This window comes from Onychostoma macrolepis, chromosome 07, assembly GCF_012432095.1.
Source record: "Onychostoma macrolepis isolate SWU-2019 chromosome 07, ASM1243209v1, whole genome shotgun sequence".
NCBI lineage: Eukaryota > Metazoa > Chordata > Actinopteri > Cypriniformes > Cyprinidae > Onychostoma > Onychostoma macrolepis.
In genome coordinates, this window is record NC_081161.1 from 22,379,928 (window position 1) to 22,396,707 (window position 16,780).

A 16,780-nucleotide genomic window follows, 5' to 3' on the forward strand; every position below is an offset into this window, starting at 1 on the left:
CCGGATTTTTGCGCTAGACTTGATAATTATGCATTTTTAATGTATGCGGTAGTTTCAGAAGCAGCGTGAGACTCCTTATTGGAGGTAGATTAATTACAGATACAAAACAATCTAACATCCTGTGCTGAGGGTCCATCAGCAGCTGCACCTCTCTTTCTGCAGTGTTCATCAAGACGATTTTCACCGCGATCGAGGAAGTGGCTAATTCAGAGGTCTGGCTGCCATCAAGCAGGCGGTGTCACGCTGGGATGAGAAGCTGCGGACTTAATGTAACAGGTCGGAGAAGACTGGCGTGTTTTATGTGACTGTGAGTGAATTTCATGCGAGTTCATCTTTATTTCTTTACGTCCTCCTCCGATCGGGGCTCATCCCGCTGTGCACGCTGTCCCTATTCCTTGTAATTATGTAAATGACACATTAATGAGGTGTAATTCAGAATTCATAAAACAGCAGGGATAAACTGTTAAAAGACACAGCTTCTTAATGAGCGGGAATGTGTGTTTCATCATCGGACTGGCTGCTATGCTAATTGTTTACCTACCACTGTTTCTTAAATGCAGAACATTTATACCCAGGTCATAGATATTTATGACAATTTTGAATCGCTTAATCAATCAGGTGAAATGTTAGCCATGCTAAATACCATCTGTGCTCTACCATCTCTACAGGAAGCAGCATGGCAGTACAGCTTGCTAGCAGCTAAAAATGGTTGGGCGCCCAGAGCTTAACCTAATAAGTCACTAGTGTCAGTGATTTACCAACTCTTGCATATGTTTCAGAGCCCTCCTGCGGTTTAGGGACTCTGACTGTCTCCTGGCTGCCAATGAAATGAGCACAGTTTCAGTGTGGAAGGTGATGGCTGACCTCTTGTTTAGCAGAGAGGGGCAATCAGAAAAGATATTCTGATACTCTGTCAGAAATTGTGCAAAAGAAATATCTTCCTTAACAAAGACTTTGGTGTTCAACGAGAGCTACATATTCAAAAAATGCAAAAAAATAAAATAAAATAAAATAAAAGACAGTTATCTTATTAAAATGCAAATGTATCGAATCATTTATTAATGATATTCCAAAACGACAATCTTAACCAACTGTAGAGGTTAGGCTAAAAAAAAATACAAATAAAATACATAATTAAATAAATAAATACAAATAAAAAAATAAAAAATTCAACTCTATAAAAATATGCAACACTCATTCTATGAAAATACATATAACTTTATTTCTTTGGTTTCGGCTAACTTCAAGGCCTTCCTCAGACATCCCATTGTCAATGTCAATGTATCAGATTACAAATCACCTTGCATATTGCTTCCATTTAAGAAAACTATTTAACAATATTTAACAACATTTTAGCCCTGTAATTATTTAAGTGCAAATATTATAATGGCAAAAACTTTCCTCAGAGTAAAACATTCTCAGAGTTCTGAGTAAAGGTGAGAAACGTGTAAAGGGCCTTACAGCCATTTTTATTTTTTTATTTTTCAAAGTGAACTACTATGGGATAATTTTTCCATCTAAAGTATTGCGGTCACGGATAAAAAAAAATAAAGCGTGAAACCAAAATTTAAAAATGCAAGTAAAAATATATTGCACAAAATTTAAGAATGAAAGCAGATTTTTTCAGAATAGCAAACAATGATCAAGGATCGAAAGATAATAAGCGTAAATCAAAAATTTAATAACGCATTTTAAAAAATAATAAGCATAAATCAAAACTTTAAACACATTTAAAATCATATTGCACAAAACTGAAATATTAATGCAAAATTATCCATTTTCTGACATTTTCTGCTCATATTTTTATTTTTTGTATGCTTATGCTGTTTTTCCTTTCGCTCGTTTCAACATTCTGCGTTTGCTTTCCCAAATGTTGCGGTTAGAGTTTCATGTAAATCAGGACGGGCTCAAGTATCATCATTGGTCCACTAGTTCTTGATTGACAGCTTCTTCTCTAGCCAATCAATCAAAGAGGGGCGGTGACATCACTCCAGTGTGCTTTATTAGCCGCCGATGCTCAGCGTTCACTTGTGCAGGTGAAAATGGATTACTGTCAGCTGGAGTAACATCTTTCATACAGGACACCGTTATATGTGTCTGTCTGTCACTGCTGTATGCCTACCTGGCGATCTGTTAACGTTAAATGAGTCATCCTAGTGACCCATCGCCACTATATTCGCCTATATTTATTTACCTACAGTCACATCGCGAAAGGCAGCAGCCACTATATTCACCGGCCTCTCAAAGTCACTGTTATATGTGCCTGGCTCGCCTAAGTCAGTTATGGTAGGGTGACCAGACGTCCCGTTTTTCCTGGGACAGTCCCGTATTTCAGCTCTATTTTTAGTGTCCCGACTTATTTTGAAAAAAAAAAAAAAGTTTTGTCCCGTATTTCAAAATATTTTTACGACTGGGTGATCAGAGCGAGTAGTAGTAGTGTTCTGTCATACGAGAACAGCCTAATCAAAGGTAACCAAGCTCATAAAACGTCTTGGTTAAGTATGGTAACCCTCATTCCCTGATGGAGGGAACGGAGACATTGTGTTGAGTGTACAACTCTAGGGGTCGCTCAGAGCCCAAACACCTCTGACATCTTTGAGAAAAGGCCAATGAAATTGGGTGTGCAGAATTTGCATAGCTGGCCACACCCGGATATCCGGGTATAAATGGGCTAGCGTAGCATCTGCTCACTTGTACTGTTCTGAGGAGTTGAGAAGCGTCTCAACCCACTCAGAGGCAGTTCGGGGTTGTGGCAAGAAGGACACAACGTCTCCGTTCCCTCCATCAGGGAACGAGGGTTACCATACGTAACCAAAACATTCCCCTTCTGTCGTTCACTTCAACGTGGTGTCGCGTGTACGACACTAGGGGTCCCTGTACTAAATGCCACAACTGCCGAACTGTGTCACGAGTCCACGGGGGCACAGATGTTGACAAGCCAGCGTGTCACAACCAAATGCACCTCTCCTCCTCGTAACCTTCCAATGCCCAAGACTTAAGACTTCACTCTCCAACATCCGGGAGAGCCGCCATAAAGGCAAAGGTCCCCTCAGCCGGAGCCTTTTCTCTATAGTAATACTCACCATAATATATCTTAGCTGAAAACATGTGAAGATCCACCTATGGACTTACAGAGGAAGTTCCACATAGGGAAGATTCTGAGGTGGGCTCAGCGTAAGGGGAAAACTACCAAAACTCAGAGCCTGTTGACAGATTGAATGTCTGTCTAGGGGAACACTGAACCTCACGGGTTACTCAGTGGAGAATACACACATGGGGCCGCAAGAGGAGCCACTACATGTGGAGCACTAACCCTGATAGGCCGTCAGGATCGCATCCACAATCCAGTGGGAGATCCTTTGTCTGGAGACAGCATTCCCCTTCTGCTGTCCTCCAAGCAGATAAAGAGCCATTCAGAAAGTCTAAAACTCTGAGTGTGATCCAGGTAGGGCTCGCACTGGGCACAACAGAGACAGGTCGGGGTCCTTCTTCTTGGAAAGGGATAGCTTGCAATGTCACCACCTGATCCTTGAAGGGAGTGGTGGGAACCTTGGGCACATATCCAGGCTGAGGTCTCAGGACAACGTGAGAGTCTGCCGGCCCAAACTCCAGGCATGTTTTCGTTAATGGAGAGGGCTTGGAGATCCCCCACCCTCTTGACAGAAGTGAGCGCAGTCAGGGGGGGACGTCTTCATGGAGAGGGACTGAGGGGGCTCAACAGATCTCTCTGTAAGGCCTGTAAGACCACAGAAAGATCCCTAGAGGGAATGAGACGTGGCATTGGAGGGTTCAACCTCTGGGCGCCTCTGAGGAACCTAATAACCAGATCATGCTTCCTCACCGATCTGCCTCCCACAGTGTCATGGTTAGCCGCGAAAGCAGCCATGTACACCTTAAGTGTAGAAGCAAGACAGGTGCCTGTCCAGGCCTCCTTGGAGGAAGGAGAGTACAGATCCGATGCCACATCTCTGAGGGTCCTTCCCCTGGGAAGAACACCAATTCACGAAAACGCGCCACTTCAGGTCGTGTAGCCGCCTCGTCGAGGGAGATCTGGCCTGAGTAATGGTATTCACCACTGTTGGTGAGAAGGTCTCTGAGTTCCTCCTGGTTGCATCCAGGGACCAACATGAAGGTTCCAGAGATTCGGGCGTGGATGCCAAATTGTGCCCTTCCCATGAGAAAGGAGGTCCTTCCTCAGGGGAATTCGCCAGGGAGGAACTGATGCCATGAGCACGAGCTCCGAGAACCAGGTCCTGAGGCTCACTGGGAGAAATGCATACTTGACTAAACCCCTGGGCCAGCTGTGAGCCAGTGTATCCGTGCCGAGGGGAGCCTCAGTCAGGGAGTACCACAACTGGAAATGGGTCGGTGTGATGTTCGAAGCCAGTGCTGAAGCGGTCTCATGTCCCTGTGTCACAAACCAATTCTCGCGAGTGAGCTAGTATCAGTCAGTCATCGAGGTAATTGAAAATGCGAATACCCACTTCCCTGAGAGGGGCAAGGGCAGCCTCTGCAATCTTCTTAAAGACTCGAGGAGACTGGGACAGCCCGAAAGGGAGGAACCTCATACTAATGTGCCCGACCTCCGAAGGCAACCCGTAGAACAGCCTGAGCCTTGGAAGGATCGAGACATGAAAGTGCGTGTTCTTCAGGTCTATTGCCGCAAACCAATCTCGGTTTCTGACACATGTTAGCATGTGTTTGAGGGTCAATTTTTTGAATGGGAGCTTGTGAAGGGCCCAGTTCAACACCCTCAGACCCAGGATTGGACAAAGCCCCCTACCCTTCTTGAGTACAATGAAGTAAGGGTTGTAACACCCCCACTTCACCTCGACCAGGGGGACTGGCTCTATCGCACCCTTCGCCGAAGGGTTGCAATCCTCCGCCTGAAGAACAGCAGCATTCCTGCCTCGTATTGAGGCAACAGAATGCCACTGAACTTCGGCGGGTGCCTGGCGAACCAAATCGCATAGCCGAGCCGAATGATTCTGAGAGCCAGCTGGAAGGTATGGAGAGGCTTAATCAAGCATCCAATCACCTCACCAACGGTCCCAAGGGAACCCCATTCGATGTACCTAGGGCAGGTTATCTGCGGCTGAGTGGAGCACGAGTGCTGTGGTAGGAGGTAAAACATCCTGTGATAGTGCACAGCACCTTGTCCGCTAGGTCTGTCAGACCTGCCACCGACAGATGAGGGAACAGTAGTTCGCCGACATGTGTCGTGTTGGCTGGTGACAGACCTGTTGCATCAGAACATGAGAAGACAGAAGGTCTGTGTCCGAGCAGGCTCTGATGTATGATTTCAATGGCAGATGGCCAGAGTAAAGCCGGATCCACCTCCCGTGCCCCCAACGGATGTGGATCCAAGCTGGTCAGATAATCCCTCCTTCCTGGGCTGCTCGCCATGCTCAGCACCCAGCAACCAATCATCCAGCCGCAAGCATTCGGAACAGGGTGAATAAGTTCACTCCAGCCCGATGCTTTTGGTCGCCCGGGCAAGCATGGCCGCCATTTTATCGTCTGCCTCAAACTGAAACTCAGCCCCGCTCTTCCCCGACGCACATCGCTGCGGCCTCAAACCCGGAAGTAGAAGGACCGGAAGCAAGCGGGACATAAACCATCTACGAGCGCTGTTTCAGCGTGAGCATGACCCAACACTGAACACAGCACTCACGCCGGTCGTTTAGAAGAGATGTGAACCCGCACCAGAAGAACACGGATGGAAAAGTATGTTTGTCGACACACACAGTTCCGCCCGTGAAGCTCTTTTAGAGAAATTGCTTAAAGATCGCCGCTGAAGCACCCAGGGGTACTCTCATGACACTTATCTGTGTATGAGTGGGAGAGACCGCTGCCTGTGCCGTAGATCCAACGACGAGGAGATCAAGAGGTGAATGAGTGCTGCTTCTCACGAAGAGACGCTGCATCGGCTCCGAAAACAGAACGAGTGAGCAGATGCTACGCTAGCCTATTTATACCCAGTTATCCAAGTGTGGCCAGCTATGCAAATTCTGCACACCCAATTTCATTGGCCTTTTTTCTCAAAGATCTCAGAGGTGTTTGGACTCCCAAGAGTGACCCCTAGTGTCGTACACTCGACACAACGTCGAAGTGAACAACAGAAGGGGAACAAAATTACTATCCAATCACAATTTGTTATCGTTTAACTTGCAGTAGGTTAAGACGGGATAGGCGGAATCACAATGAATGACACAACAGAAGCGTTCTCTCGATCTCGGTTCTCCAATTTCGCCTTGCGCCTGAATTGTCAAATACACACACAGCTGTCAAAACGTCCATCGTGTGGAGTATCTCACGTAATTACAGTGTCTATTATGGCTTAAGTGAACATAAAAAGGTGGGTGAAAACCAGATGTGTCAGCCTATATTATATCCATACATTCGGTTTTAAAGGGACAGCCTATACCCGTCTAATCAAACAACAAAAGATGTTACATAAATGTATACATGTTAAATAAATATAATGTATTTGAAAAATGAGTATATTTAATTTATATCTCTCATTGTATTTGTCTTGTAATTTGCTTCTTTGTTAGTGTTAATAAAACAGCTATATATATATATATATATATATATATATATATATATATCATTTCTCATATAGTGGTCATATTGCCCACTCGTCCCATATTCCACCATGAGAAATATGGTCACATGATCACCCACAGTTATAGTTATTACTGTTAGGAGAGGTTAATACGAGTAAGAGTAATATATGCCAGTCACAATTGTTTAGTTCACTGTATATTCGTGATTGCAATACTTTTCTTATATTTGTTATGTGTATTTTTTTCTAGAGATGTTCCGATACCCTTTTTCCCTTCCCGATACCGATTCCGATACCTAGGCTCAGGGTATCGGCCGATACAGAGTACTGATCCGATACCTGGGTGTGTATCTGGTTATACAGTTGTATGTACTACTAGCCCTGTATGAATTGATACAATTATTTTAGGGTGTGCTTCACCATATATAGATAGACAGATAGATAGATAGTCTGGCGAGTAATTTTAACTGAATTTAGGACCGGTGGTGGTCATTCAGTGTTTCTGTAAAAATGGGGAAAAACTATCAATAATACTGATAAGATAATAATCATACTATGAATTATACTAAGAACAATATAAAACGCACTAATGATTAACTTGCTGCTGGATTCATGAATATTAATCACGTTGTCTGCATTGGCTCGAACGGATTTGCTGAAATCAAAACAGGGACGATAATAGGTGAGCGCCAGCCAATGAGATTGTTGTTTGCGCATTAGCTCCGCCTACGGCAGTTAAGCTGAAAAATTCCAAAGGAACTCCGTTATTTTGACAGAAAAATACAACAAAGAATAACGTTTACATACCATGCAGAATTGACGCGCTACATGTAAGACTCCCTCGCTCCCTCTCCCTCTCTGCGTGTGAGGAAAAAAGCAAAGCGACGGCGAGTCGTGCGCTTCACACTAGAGCTTACGGTACGTCAAATACAGCTGTGCTGCGCATTCATTCAGATGAACTGAAAAATAGATCGCTTGATGGAGAGAGAAACTCTGAAGCGCTCAGAGTGTTCAGCGAGTGACAATATATCTGTGCTAAACTTATACATAGCCTCCCAATAAAATCTGATCATTTATTAGCCAGTGGCTAATATTAGACATCATTTAGTCGCCCAGGGTGAAGATTAGTCGCATATGCGAGTGATTTAACTTTTGGCAATGTGCTAGCATGTTTGTATTTCTTCTTCGCTGCTCTAAATAGTGGTTGCTTGAACACAGCACAGCTTCCTGTGTTTGCATTCTGAGCAGCGAAGAAGAACTGATTTCCGATTTGCAGTGTTAAGCAAAGCTAGCGCGCATAACTATAGGTCTTGTTTAAAAATGGTATCGGATCGGTACATGGGTTCAAGTACTCGCCGATACCGATGCCAGAATTTTTTGTGGTATCGGTGGAATTTCCGATACTAGTATCGGAATCGGAACAACCCTATTTTTTTCCCCTCAGATTTGCAGCTTTTTTTCTTTCATGTACAGTATGTCACTGATTGGTTGTTGTTGGTTTTTGGTTTTGTAAGATTTATCACATTTTATGTTACGCTGAGTTTATAAAATGGCATACAGTTAAGCAATATCACACGAGGAAGAGTGTTGTTTTCAGCACCATTGTAAATGTTTATTGAACTGGAGTATAAAATCAATATAACAAGAAGTAAATTTGAGTAAGTTAAATACGTAGCCTATTTTCTCATTTTGCTGTATTTCGACGAAGAGTCCAAACAAAGCTACAGTAGAACAGTGTCCTCTACAAGCAGCACAGATCAGCCTTTTGTACTGATAAAATGATATAATAAAATTATTTAAAGTTATTTACTGAAGGAATCAGCCATTTGAATGAATTATTTAATGACTCACTCTAAAGATAGAAATTAGCTGCCACCCACTGGCTATTTTACTTTCACATTGTTGCTATATTCAAACTTTATATATTTATGACCGTGTTATGCAATTATATATGTAAATAAACACAATATCCAAATTAATCATTGTGTATATCAAATCCACCTGGCCTCTGTAGCCGTCTCCTCTGTAACACTGTTGTTTTTACTGATCAGTAGTCAAATCTGGCCAAGTCATCGCAAAAATACTACATTCATTAATAATTAATTTATCAATTTACTCATTTAACATTAACAGATCGCCAGGAAGGCGAACAGCAGTGACAGACTCTGCTGTCAGACAGTGCTGTCAGCAGTGACAGACACAGACACACATATAACGTGTCCTGTATGAAAGATGTTGTTCCAGTGGACCAATGATGATGCTTGAGCCCGCCCTGATTTACATGAAACTCTAACCACAACATTTGGGAAAGCAAGCGCAGAATGTGGAAACGAGCAAAAGGAAAAATAGCATAAGCATACAAAAAATAAAAATATGAGCAGAAAATGTCAGAAAATTGATAATTTTGCATTAATATTTCAGTTTTGTGCAATATGATTTTAAATGTGTTTAAAGTTTTGATTTATGCTTATTATTTTTTTAATGCATTATTAAATGTTTACGCTTATTATCTTTCGATCCATGACCATCGTTTGCTATTCTGAAAAAATCTGCTTTCATTTTAAATTTTGTGCAATATATTTTTACTTGCGTTTTTAAATTTTGGTTTCATGCTTATTGTTTTTTTTTTTTATCCGTGACCGCAATACTTTAGACGGAAAAATAATCCTGTCATATATCATGTTGTTTTATAAAGTCTTATTCTCACTTTTCTTCACTACCCCAGCAGAAGCACTGTAGTGTTAAAGTAGTGTTTATGAGGTGTCTATGATATTCACAAAGTATATGTTAAAAAAACAGAGAAAGATGGTGGTAAATATGCCAAGAATTATGACTGATTATCACTCAAATTATGGCGTGGCTCCTATAGTTTGAATGCAGCACATATTGTTGTACATATAATTTGAATGCAGCACATATTTCATAATCCTCTACAAAACACCTCACCGCACATAGGCTTAGTAAATCAATTAGGTGTAAAAATGGCATGTATTAAAATAACGCCATAAAAGCCCTGTCATAGAGGACTGGTTTTAGACTTTAATTAGACAGGGTTAACAAAAGGAGAACGACCCATAGACTGCACCTATCTCCACTGTGACCCCAACTAAAGGGTGAATTCAGTGGGCTGTCGAATGGCCAATTCCTCATTTGATTAATGTGTCCATGTCCATGGGGTAATTCTGGCAAGGTTCTTGTCTGACATGTCTGGAAAGTCCAGCTGTATTCATAGCAAAGAAGCACTTAATTCAAATGAGCTGATCTGAATTGCAAATAAAGCTAGTTTAAAAGGGCTAAGGTCCGTGAGCATTTGTGTCAGAGTGTACGTGTAGTTTGTGCACACGCTTTGTGTGATTGTGGTGTGTATGTACAAGCATCACTCTGTCTGTATGTCTTGCATATGTTTTCTAAGATGAAATGGATAGAAAGCTATACTTCACTTTGTAGCTATGAATGAAATCTCTGGACATTTTCTAAGCATTACATTGCAGCATGCTTGACATATATTGCAGTGTTGCCCTCTGATACGTTTTTTATTATTTTACCTGCTCCTAGTAGAGAGACACTGTGAGAAGTACTGTTCTAATCAAAATGTAAATTGCACAGCATCGTTATCTTATGATGTGTATTGCACTCCTTGGCCCTCTTCTGTCAGTCCTCCACTGTACAGCTGAAATTGTACTGGAGTGCATTTGAAATTGCACCTTGCCAATAAAATCTAATATTTACTGATCCCCTAAAGTGTCAATGCCATCTCAGACTGCCATTAAAACACCATTATATGACGTCTGGAGCAGATAATGATTCCAAAATGAGAGCTGGCAGCTCACTGATATGCTAATAAAAATCAATTAATAGTGAAGAATTGGAATGGATTGGGCAATAATGTTTTGTGATTGTTTGGATGGACAAACATTTATGGGCTGACTGTGGCAGAGTGAACTAAATGTACAGTACAAGCACAACAACATGCTAATGATAGAAATGATGTAGTCTTTATCCAGATCAGTGAAATGCTTTTACACATGCAATTACAGATGTATGTTTTGATTTCTATGTGACAGAGGAAGATGTGACAGAATATAAAGTTAAAGCAGAATCAATATAGCACTCATATATCTCCTAGAGATCTGTTAAATAGCACTTCATCTGGAAACCAACACGTATTTGATATGCAACTAAAAATAAATAAATAAATAATCACAGACATATAAAAAAAAACATTTGACAGGAAATGCTTAACTTATTGCAGATGATCAAATGCTCCAAAAATAAATCTCCCAGATCAAAACAAGTGTGTCAAGTAGTCTTTATACAGAGGATTATGTTTACATCTTCGAGCAAACACACCACTGTGGTGTTTAGTTCCTGAATTAATCAATCATGAATTGGTTAAGCGAAAGATTCAATAACTTATTCAGAAAGACATATGGTAACATTCTATTTCCAAATTATGCTAGTCGCCTGTTTAATTTCTGAACGAATTAGTGTTTTGATAAATTCATTCACAATGGAGTGAATGATTCAAATCTAGTTCAAAATAACATTTACAGTATTTATTTTATTACTAAATGAATCAGTGTGTGTGAATGGGTCATTAAAATAATTATTCACACTTAAAAACAGGGTAACAATTTATTTTAAGGTGTCCTTGTTACACATTACATGTATATGGAAGCCCGTTTCCGCCACTGAATAAAAAAACAAAAAGGTTATTGTGACTTTTTAATATAAACGCAACTGCGAGTTTATATCTCACAATTCTGAGAAAAAATGAATTGAAAAAATTGTGAGACTTTATTTCTGAGACTTTATGTCTCGCAATTGCAAATTTATTACTCACAAATGTGAGTTTATATCTCACAATTATGACTTTTTAACTCATAATTGCAAGTTCATATCAGGCAATTCTGAGAAAAAAAAATCTGAATTGCGAGTTTGTATCATGCAATTATGAGAAAAAATTCAGAATTGTGAGATAAAAACCGCAATTACCTTTTTAAATTTTTATTCAGTGGCAGAAATGGGCTTCCATACATGTACTTATACTATTATAATAACAATAATTGATGCATAATTACATGCAAGTAACCCTTAGCCAAACCCTAATCATATAGTAAGTACTTGTAGTTAAATAATATTACTCAGTACTTAATTGTATAATTACACTGTAACAGGGGCACCTTAAAATAAAGGGTAACACTTTATTTTAAGGTGTCCATAATACAGAGTAATTACCTAATTAAGTACTTAGTAGTAGCCGTTGTACTTACATGAAATAAAATGTACTTAGCATGTAACTAAGTAATGGAATAGCATGTAATTACAGTTTGTAATTATGTACATGTAATAGGCAGCTACTGTTACACATATGTAACAGACTGAGTCTGTAACACAGCTACTTATGTAACCAAAAGACTGTTACATATGTGTTGCAGACTTAAACATTGTAATTATAAATGTAAGTACACATACATAAGCTAATTAAAATAAAGTGTATCAAGATAGTACTTAAGTGTACTTCATGTGTATATATACTGTACACCTTATCCAGCTGCACCTTAGTTTGATTTAATCCACCAGTACACAGCTTAAATACATGTAATACCTTTCTAATTACATTTCAATTACAGAATATTACACAGGCATAAGCCACTTAAAATAAAGTGTATCAAGAATTTACTTAAGTGTACAAGTAGCTGTGTAACAGACTCGGTCTTTCATGTAAGTACAACGGCTACTACTAAGTACTTAATTAGGTAATTACTCTGTATTATGACACCTTAAAATAAAGTGTTACCAAATAAAGGATAACCAAAAACAGTCCTTGTTCCTAAATTAATTAAAATCCAAGAAGACAGTCTCTTGTTGCCACTTACTACACTGAGAAAAAAAATAAAAATAAATTATTGATTTAATTTACTTTTTTTTTTTTTTTTTTTTTAAGGTAAGTCGTTGCAATCAATTAATTTTAGCTACATTTAAATAAACCAATCAAGTTGACTAACTTTCAACATTGTTTTTTAATGTAGCTAAAATAAATTGTTTCTTACCTTAGAGAGAAAAAAAAAAAAGTTATGTAATCTTTATGTAATCCGCAAAAGGATTCACACACACACAAAAAAAAGGTCACACTTTATATTAGGTGGCCTTAACTACCATGCACTTACATCAAAAAATAAGTACAATATACTTATTGTGTTCATACTGTATTGCAAAACACTATTGCCGCTATTGAGGTGGGATACGGGTAAGGTTAGGGACAGGTTTGGTGGTATGGGTAGGTTTAAGGGTGGGTTAAGGTGTAAGGGATGGGTCAACAGTGTAATTATAAAAGTAATTACATAAAGTAATTACAGATATAATTACATATGTATTTTTAAAAATATAAGTACAATGTAAAAGCATGTATGTACACAATAAGTGCATTGCACCAAATGATTAATTTAAATGTAAGTGCAAAGTAGTTAAGGCTACCTAATATAAAGTGAGACCAAAAAAAACAACAACACCTGTTTATGTTGTAACAGCTATATTAGCAATTTTTCAGTTTAATCACCCTAATATATCAGGTGATGGATCATCATCATCATCATGTAACACATATCTGAGCATGTTACAAAAGGGGAGCATTTTACCCCCTTTCCCTCTATCACACAACCAAATCGTGATTAAACAATGTTTTAATGTAAAATCATAACAATGCTGACAACATGATTAATGCCATAGCAAGCAGCTACACAGAAACCACATAAACTACACGCTGTAATCATCCCCCTTGTCAGCCTTCCATCAAGTGATTTCAAAAGTGATAAATAAAAATAGGCAGTTTAGCCATGGATTGCCTGTTAATCGTTTTGGCATTTTTGCTCCAATGTGCCGTGCATTTCTTCCAGAGTAGGATTTGCATTTGCATGTTAATGAAGGTTAAGGGCAGAAGCCACTAATTACAATCCAGCAAAGTTCTGCCTAATGGTCCACTAAAGACACAGCATAGTTCCCATAATTCCATTATGCAAATAGCACCAAGGGTTGGAAGCCCACAACCTGGGCAGACCTTAAAGGGACCCCGTGTCTGGCATCTGCCAAATGAATACAAACTCTCCAAGCTGAATTACTGTGGCACAGCAGGGAGGCTGGGAATTCACTTTAATTCATAATACCGAGTAAACATTAAAGCTTTATTCTTAAAAAAAACAGAGATTAAAGCGTCTCTTATACATCCTGAATGTTGGTAATTGCACTACAAAATTGATAGCACACTATTCTCCTTAGCTGACTCCTTAGTATGTATGTGTTAAAAAAAGGACAATAACCAAAGAGTAAAAACAACAACAACAACAACAACAAAACATATGATACACATTTTAAGGTTTGATACATACCCACACATCCCCAGAAAAACAGTACACTTCTCACAAGCCTGGACAGCTACTATGAAAGCCAAATAAAATAATTAAGAACCTCCCCCCTCTCAAACACTGAGGAACATATGGCTCAAATTCTAAAGTAGCTTCAGAGACATAATGTAGGGTGGCATTGCCAGGGACTAGTGGATGCCATGGCATGACAGTCACTAAGCTAAGTCCATAACCCCGCGCATCTGCCTCCAAGAGAGAAATCTTTCATCTGAACAAGTCCATATGGCCAATTATGAGAGACATCCAGGGAGAATATTTGGCTTTATTATTTTTGTTACCTTTTAACTGCCAAGGGAACAGGTCTGCATAAAGTGTGCTTAGAGATGGAAAGTCAAGACAGTTTAAGGGTGTTTTATAGCTTAGGTGAAAAAAAAAAAAAAGTCCTAGTTCTACCCTTGCGAAGAGGAAAAGCATAATTTTCTGCCCATACCACTGTTAGAAAAACTGAGTAAATAAATAAATAACAGAATAATGTAAGTACAGTCAAATTTGATCGCTTCAAGGCTTTGGACAGTAGCCTCTTATATTCATGATTTAACCTTGCTAGCAAAGCAGGGTGAACAGAGGACTCAACCCTGAAGCTAATGTTCTCTCATTTTTTTTCCCTACAAAAAACCCCAAACATCTGACCTAGCGCTGCTACTGTCTGTTGTGCTTTCATGCATGTTTTTCAATGTTTTACAGTCTCACACCAGACAGTTTATTCATTCATAACAACGATATGAATGTGCAGTTGAGCACACATACAGTTTTGCAATAGCAGTGGGTTATTGAAAATGATGTAACACTTCCTGAGGACTTGCAAATCCTCTCTGGCCCAAAATGCAATAACACTGTATTGAAGGGAAAGTCGAGTGCATGATAGTTATAATAATTTAGATGAGCCTCTTGCACGTTATATTGTGTTTCAATGCCATATGGTTACAAGTTTTCATTGAATCCTAAAGTGCAAAGTTCTTCATGCTTCAAATGTGCTTTTATTCTGGATCATTGTTTGGATATCATGAAGTAAATAATAAAAGAGAGAAAAACAGCCTGAGACCAAGTGCTTATTTCCTGTCTTTTGACCAGCCAACAAGTGCTGGCCTTCAAAAACAGATGCTTTTCACATCCTTGTAGGTGATAATAAATGAAGTATTCTCATAAAACTTAATAGCGAAAAAAAAATTTCTGCCAGGCATCTAGAGCAATGTCCTTTTCTCATTGGAATCACAGAATGTGTATGGACTGGAGAAAATAGCCTACATTGATGGCGATGGAATTAATTAGCAATAAAAAAATGGCGATCAAAAATCATTGGCAAATCACAGCTAGTCCCTCCAGGTTAAATAGTCGCACAATTAAACCACAGATGCTCCAATGAAATAACATAACCTTGATTATCTCAAGGAACGCACTCTTCAGGGTGAAAATAGTGTGTCTACTGCAATCACACAAATGATAAATCCAGCGAGTGACAAACGTAACACAAGGTGAGTATTGCATTGAATTAATGTTGCAATCATCTTGCAAAAGTGGAACCGTATTTGGGCTCAAACAGCTCCCTTTTGAGTAGCTTTATCCTTGCAATTTAAAAGCAAAATGTGCAATCTCCCAGGAATTCCCTTGGAAACAAATCGACAATAACAAAGGTTTTATCCAAAGTGATCTTGAACAAACCTTATGGAGTATGCATTTTCACATTGTTCAAGGGCAATGTGTTTGAAACAATAAAGGCTGTGGTGTCATTGTAAACGACTGTGTGGTGCTGTCACATTAAAGGCGGCAAATGAAAAAGCAGGAGAATGAAGGAAACGGCTCACCTCCCTCCCCTCTCGTCTGTAGTCTAACCACACATACTGTAGGTCTCAACTTGTTAAACCTGATGTGTGATGCTGGGTGAATAGCAATGTGCTTACACTCAGATGCTGTTGCTTGGTGCAATTCAGTGGAGTCATTCTCTATTAGAGTTGAGATGAAGAGGACTCGTCCTCTCTGACATTGACTCAGCTGCCATTATCACGGCCGACGGTCCATGCTAACAGTTCTCTCTTAGCCGGTTTCCCTCACTTCTTGTGCGCGGATTATTCTTTCAGTGTTTTGGGTATACATGACTTCCATTCGGTGGTGTTTGTGCTCAACAAGTTTAATTGCTGTGTGTGGTGTAAATGATCCCGTACTATATCTCTATCTGAGATTATTTTGCATGCAGTTGGAGTCACGATTTGGAGAGCATGCTGATACCGAGATGCTGGGAAAATATGTTGATTGATCTCAATGGAGTGATGTAAATGACATCAGCATGTGTGTTCAATAGCATAAAAATGAGGTTATGATTGATTCTTCAGATGAGATCTGCCTAGGGTCCATTAAGCCGCAGATATGATTAGCGCATCTGTAAAATGGCCTATCAACAGAACGAAAAAGCACTTACATTCAGCGTTTCTTTTAAAAAACATCACTTTAAACCTATGCATAAAACATTATTTAAGGCTGTTAATATACATTCTTGGAAGATTGATTCCTTACAGCAAGGGAACAGGCAATATATGTAAGAATAAAGTTTGAGAGCTCTCTTTGAGAGATTTTATAGCACATTCTCTAAAAGCTAATAAATGTATGCAGTAAATCAAATAATGTAAGGTATTACTTTCAATAGACAGGAAAGCAGGAAACACACTAGCGGTAATTCAGCAGCTCTTTCATTTGTGCTGTTGGAAATGAATCAGTGAAGAGTCGGTTATCGCGTGATAAGTTTAGCTGTAAAGAGATTAAGAGCTCTAGGCAGAGACGGAAGGCTGGATTAAATCCG